Source organism: Notolepis coatsorum, assembly GCF_963971535.1.
Source record: "Notolepis coatsorum genome assembly, chromosome: 11".
NCBI classification, from domain to species: Eukaryota; Metazoa; Chordata; class Actinopteri; order Aulopiformes; family Paralepididae; genus Notolepis; species Notolepis coatsorum.
The window spans coordinates 64,250,272-64,257,121 of record NC_140175.1 but is presented as its reverse complement, the minus strand read 5'-3'; positions in this window follow the sequence as shown (position 1 = coordinate 64,257,121).

Here is a 6,850-nt window from a genome sequence, read left to right as displayed (position 1 = left end):
GAAACTACAAAAACCCTGTTTGTTGAAAACGTCTCCTAATGAGTGTATGCCTTGCTTTTCCCATCTAGGGAATCTTATAGGTTGTTTTCCTATCAAGAGTGCATTGTTATTGAATAAGGGAGTATGATTATGCCATTTATGTAGGGTAGAATTTTTTTTTGTGTTTCGCGCCATATCCGGATCGCATTAGTGATTATGGGGCCAAATTTCCGTTCGCATTGCTTAATTGGTAATTTGGTGTATACTATGCCCTTCAGCTTATGTGGAGCTACTATATTTTCTTCTAAATTTCTCCAGGATACTAATGCTTGGGGATCAAACCATGTTGTTAGTGGTCTTAAAGTGTACGCCTTAAAGTAGTGGTAGAAATCTGGAATTGCCATACCTTCGTCTGCTTTGTTTCTCTGTGCGGTGGATCTTTTTATACGTGGTGGTTTGTTATTCCAAATAAATTTGTATGTGGAGGAGTGTAATTCTTTCCAGTAATCCTTTGGAGGGGGTAACGGTAGCATTGAGCTGAAGAAGTTGATTCTAGGTAGGACGTCCATCTTGATTATTGATATCCGTGCCTGTACTGAGTTTTTAAGTTTCGACCACCTGACAAGGTCGTATTTGATTTTGTTTTGGATTTTTATGTAATTGTGCTTCACCGTTTGGCTTATGGTGGGGAATATCTCAACTCCCAAACATCTAAATTGTTTTACCATCTGTATCTCTTTTGGGAGGGTTATATTTCTTTTTGCAGGGGCGTTAAGTGGGAGGAAGGCCGACTTCGGCCAATTTATCCTAAATCCCGATAGATCTCCAAAGTCCTCAATCAGCTTGAGAAGATGAGGCAGTGCTGTGTTGGGGTTTTGCATGAACAGTATTACGTCGTCCGCATATAAACTAATTTTGTGTTGTGTGCCCTTGATTATGATTGGTTCTATGGATTTGGATTGTCTTATATATTGTGCTAAAGGCTCTAATGATAGATCGAATAGTCCGGGACTAAGAGGGCAACCCTGTCTGGCTGAGCGTGATACCGGAAATATTTTGGAGATGATTGTACCTGTTGTAATCATGGCCGATGGGTCTTTGTATAATACTTTAATCATATCAATGAAACCTTTACCTAACCCCATCTTCTCTAATACTGCCCATAGATACGACCATTCCAGCCTGTCAAAAGCTTTCATTGCATCCAGGGACAGCATCGCCTTAGGTATGGTGTCGTCCTTGTCGGCATCTAGTATGTGCAGTATTCGTCTTATGTTATCAGTGATCAGGCGGCCTCTTATGAAGCCAGTTTGGTCCGGATGAACTAAAGATGTCATATGCTTTTGTAATCTGATGGCTAATACCTTAGAGTACAGTTTGATATCGGTTCCGAGGAGGCTTAAGGGTCTGTAACTACCGCACTCGGTGGGGTCTTTGTCTTTTTTGAGAAGGACTGTTATGAGTGCAATATTGTCGTTCTTATGGAAGTTCCCCTCCTTGACTGAGTATAAGATCATATTTAGTAATAAGGGTCCAATTATGTCCCAACAAGAGAGGTACATTTCTGGTGGGATACCGTCTCTTCCAGGAGCCCTACCACTTTGCATTTCAGATATGGCCTCCCTGAGTTCATCTAGTGCATAGGTGTCAAACTCACGGCCCGCGGGCCAAATGCGGCCCGCCACGTCATTTGATGTGGCCCCCCAAGAGCTCAGGTTAAAAAAAAAATAAAAAAAATTTACATTAATATTGGGTTAAAAAAATAGCAGTGTTAAAATAATTGTGGGTTAATGCGTTAATAAAGCTTTAACTTTGACAGCCTTAGTTATTACACATTCTTACACATACATGTATGTTGAACATCTGAGGTATTGATGAAGTAACAAAGGAAAAAGCCAAAAGCACTTACTCCTCAGACATTCTTTGACAATTTTACAGCCCAAAATACAAAAAAGATCCAGGCGGAATAGGTAACAAAGGGTTGAAGAAATATTGTCTGAACTGTCAGATGCAAACTGGCTGTGTGACATAACCGAGCATCTCGCTCAATTGAATAAGAAGCTGTAGGGACGCAAACAAGTCCCACCCAAAACTTGACCAATATAGTTGTGAACTGAGACAACCCTTATTTTGTTATTTTTGAGTACAGTTACAGTTGTGTGTTCATGCAGACACATAATAGCAATTTCATTACGAATTGAAAATGGGGGACCCTGATGTAAACAAGTCGAAAGTCTTTCTCTGGTCTGCATCCCCTTAACAATTGTGTGTATTGAGCTGTACTGTACTGTACACATTCTGCAATCTGTTAATTAAAGTTAATTAAACTATCTTCCATTAGTTGGATGTATGGCCTCTGCAAGGTTGTGTGCAGCCATTTGTTTTTGTAACATCTGCTACATCTGTCCCACGTGTTCTTTGCAGCTCACAGTTGTTAGTTCTGCCCCTCTTGACTGTGACAAAAAGGTTTTGAACAAACTTAATGTCATAAAGATGGCGCCGCTATGCCCGGTCGCCTGTCTGTTCGCTCCGTCGAGATTGTGCTTACTTTTGTTAATATTTATAGTTTTAAGAGTTTTGTCTGTACCAACAGTACTATGTTATTTGATACTATCTTGTCTAGCACAGTCTCTGGAGCGTAACAGTAAGAAGCATTTTGTATGAAAGTATTCTGTACTTCTGTATGACAACTATTAAAGAAACTTGAAACTTAAACTAGCTTGTATTTGATGATATTCTTCTTTGTTATTTACTTGAATGGTTTGATCATTGATTGATGGAGTAATATGGGGTTCTGATAAACTAAAATTATTTGTTAAAATAACATAGCTAACATATATTTTTACATTTATGCAAATGCGTATGCAATATGTATAACTTGAATAAGTAATAAATACAGAAACAACATGTTTAACAATATGTAAATGTGTAGCTACATTTATTTTACATTACATTAACATTTATACAGTCTTTGGCCCTTTGAGGGCAACCATAATGCTGATGTGGCCCTCTGTGAAAATGAGTTTGACACCCCTGATCTAGTGTGATCGGTGTTTCTAACTGTTTAGCGTCATCCTCTGAAAGTTTAGGGAGAATAATTTGATTAAGATATGTGTCCATTTTGTTTTGATCGAAGGTCGTTTCTGATTTATATAAGTTGGAGTAGAATTCTTTGAATGTATCGTTTATTTTTTCAGGGTCTGTTTCAAGTACTTGTTGTGCTCTAATGGTAGTTATATCTGCAAATTTTGCATTAATTCTTAATCGCATGGCTAATAGGTGACTAGGTTTAGAACCTTGGGAGTACTGCTGTTGTCTTGTGCTACGTATTTGTATTTCCGATTGTTGTCTGTATATGGCATTGATCTATTTTTTTAGTACCTTAACTTGATTCTCTAGTCGAGTTGAGTTGTTGTATTTTAAAGAATTAAATAACGTTGAGTAAAGCGTTTCCAGCTCAACCAGTTTTGTGCATCGATTCTTGCGCATTTTGGAGGAAAAGGATTTCAGTGAAATCCTTGATCATTCCCTTTGCCGACATCCATATTATTCTGGGGTCTTGCACCGAGTTTGCATTCTCCCGTAGGAATACTATAAGAGCTTCTTTGAGTTGTGTAATGAATTCCTTGTTATTAAGCAGCATCGAGTTAAATCGCCATCTTGGGGCTCGGGAAGATAGTATACCAAATGTTCCTTTTAGGAGTAAATAACAGTGATCTGATAGTGCATTGGGTATCATTTCCACTTCATAGTTATCAAATAGTCTCGGGGATGCAAAGACATAATCTATTCTGGATAATGTGTTATGTCTCGCAGATCGACAAGAGTACTTTCGGGTCGTGGGATTAAGTGATCGCCATAAATCATTTACACCTGTAATCTTCGACCAATCCTTTAATGCATTCGATGAATTCTTTTGTTCGCTGGAAATGGCGAGGTAAGATTTGTCCATCCTTGGATTCCAAATGGCATTAAAATCCGCACCTATTATAAATGAGTAATCGGGGAGGTCTAACATTGCATTGGTTAGTGTAGTGAAGAAACCCACTTCGTACAAATTTGGGGCGTATACCGCTACCAACGCCATTTTCCTGTTCTTGTGTACAATCTTAGCTATAGTTATCCGACCATCTACATCAGACCATACTCCCTTTAATTCAATATTCAACTTACGTTTAACGACTATGGCAACACCCCGAGTTCTCGTACCAATAGAAGAGTGACTAATATTATGATATGTGTTGTCCGCTAACTTATCTATGTCTTTCTCTAGAATGTGCGTTTCGCTTAGCAGAGCAACGTCCACCTGTTCTTTTTTCATCAGTGTGAGCACGCTTTTGCATTTGAGTTGGTTATTTATTCCCCCAGTGTTCCAGATCATTATATTCAAACTAGCCATAATCTATACATGTTGTAGTGTAGTTTTTGGTAATGCTTCTGGAGTGCGAGGCAACAATAGATATACATCCAACTAGTGAGGTCCCGTTGAGAGCCGAGCTTAAAAACATACACATATATACAAATAAAAATCCCCTTCCCTCCCCTCCCACCGAGAGTCGTACAGGATTGTGTTCCATGAACACAACCTTCGCGTATGACTCCCTCCCTTAAACCACCGGATATCCCAGAATGTTCCAATTATCCTTAACATTCCTATGTATACCATAGGATCTAACATTCTAAATTCTACTATAAGTAGAATGTCAACTGTGGCTTGGCCACTTTCCCGTTAAATAAAAATTTAAATAAGATAAAACTAAAAATAAAGACCAAAAATAAGCTTCAATTATCATGCCATAATCACTTAAATTGTATATGAACTTGTGTAATTTATAATAACCCAGGAATAATATGGAGGTATTGAACTGAAAAGAGAACCTCAATAAATCAGAGCCAAGAGAGGAAAAAAACAAGAAAAAAGGAAGAGAACATTAACTTAGATCTTAAAAGAGCTTTGCTATGCTTAAACATCTAAAGTATAAATTGGAGAAGTAGTGGAAATATTTCCAATTAATAAAAAGCAGTTTTTAAATACGTATATGCAGCATTTCCCCTGGCCAGGGGTGGGCGATGATCCGTTGTGAAGAATGTTATTCCATCCAGCCGCTACTGTGATGGTTCTGCGGCTAGATGCTGTTGGTTATTCCCCCGAAGGGCTTCTGGTAGTATGTCTGGCCACGTATTGCTGTTATTCCAGAATGTTCCCTATATCAAAGAATGTTTTAGATGTTCTAGATTATTCCAATATGTCGTTTTTACAGTGTTAGAATGTACCAGTATGTTCTGGAATGTTGTTAGAATTCCATACTCTTAAAATAAGGATCTTCAACGCCATGTTCATCTTCTCTATATCGTTCCAATTTTGAGTCCAATATGTCCGCAATAATAGAAGCCCACCGGGGAAAACATTCAATAACTCTGAGCTCGTAGATCTCTCTGCCCCAAATCATCGGTTCATTAAAGTTTATACTATATGATGTCCATGCCTAACAGAGATTAAAAGGCCATTTATACACTATCCTGCATTTTGTGCTGCCATGTATTTGGCTGCATCTTCAGGCGAGTTGAGGAAAACCCTTGCTCCTTGTTTATCGACGATGCGAAGTATTGCAGGGTATATTAATAAGGGTCTGTATTTCTCCAGATAGAGTTGGGACATCACCGTTTTGAACTTGGCCCGTAGGACCACCACATCCCGACAATAATCTTCAAAACAGTGTATTGATATATCCTTGTGTTTCAGACTGCCTTTCATCCTGCGAGTCTCACGAATGATCATTTCTTTTATTCTGACTTGACGCAGGACAACCATTATCACTCTGGGTCTAACGTTATTTTCGTTGGATCGGATCCCCAATCTGTAGCATTGCTCCACCTCCGGTACATTAGGAAGGATCGCTGGTCCCAGAATTTTCTGTAATTCTGTCGCAAAACTCTTCAGGGTGTGCGCAGCTCACCGACTCATCCAGACCGACTATACGAATATTCAGCTTGCGATATTGATATTCCATCTCGAATATTTTAGCTTTCTGTTCTTCATTGACTCGCTTAAGCTCAACCGTTATATCGTTGAGCTCCGTATTGAGTTCCTTGTAGTTTCCTTTCATCTCAGCCGTTAGATTAACGTTGATATCAGCTACGTCTTTGTAGATCCGACTGAAATTTTGTTGGCGAGCTTCCAATACAGTTTCCAGTGCCACGGTGCGCTTAATATGTGCCTCGGCATCCACCCTTAGCGCTTCTATTTTGCCTTCGATAGATTCTTTGATAGCATCTACTTTTTCGGTTATTGACTTCTCCATTTTTTTCATTTCATTTTTCATTTCTCGGATGATATATTCCGTGTCTGAGGAGGTGATTGTAGGGGTTGAACTTGAGGAGGTTGCTATCTTGTCTATATTCCCTGCTATTTGTCGCACGTATCCCGTGGTCCTCTGCGCTTGGTTTTGCAATCGGTTTATCTTTCTTTGGTGGCATCTCGAATCTTTCAGTCAATATAGTTAGTTGATCATCTCAGTTGATATATGCGTCAAGTTTTAAACGCATTGGTGGTTTATAAATATGTTTTTAAAACGGAAAAAAAAATAACGGGTGAGCAGCTGTGTCACATGCGACTTACTCCATTCTATAGTAAACCGGAAGAGTGAGGCCATTTTGAAACTGATTTCAAATCTGATTGTTGCTAAATGCTCAAAATAGGGGAGACAAACTAACTGCGCTCCAATATATGCCAATAATGTTAAGTTTAAGTTTATGTTAAGCAGTGGCGGCCGGTGTGAACTACATTTGGGTGGGCGCGGGGGGGGTGAAGGGGGGGGGGCAAGCGGACAGCTGACCAAGCGAACACTGACTCGACATAACGTTACCCCGT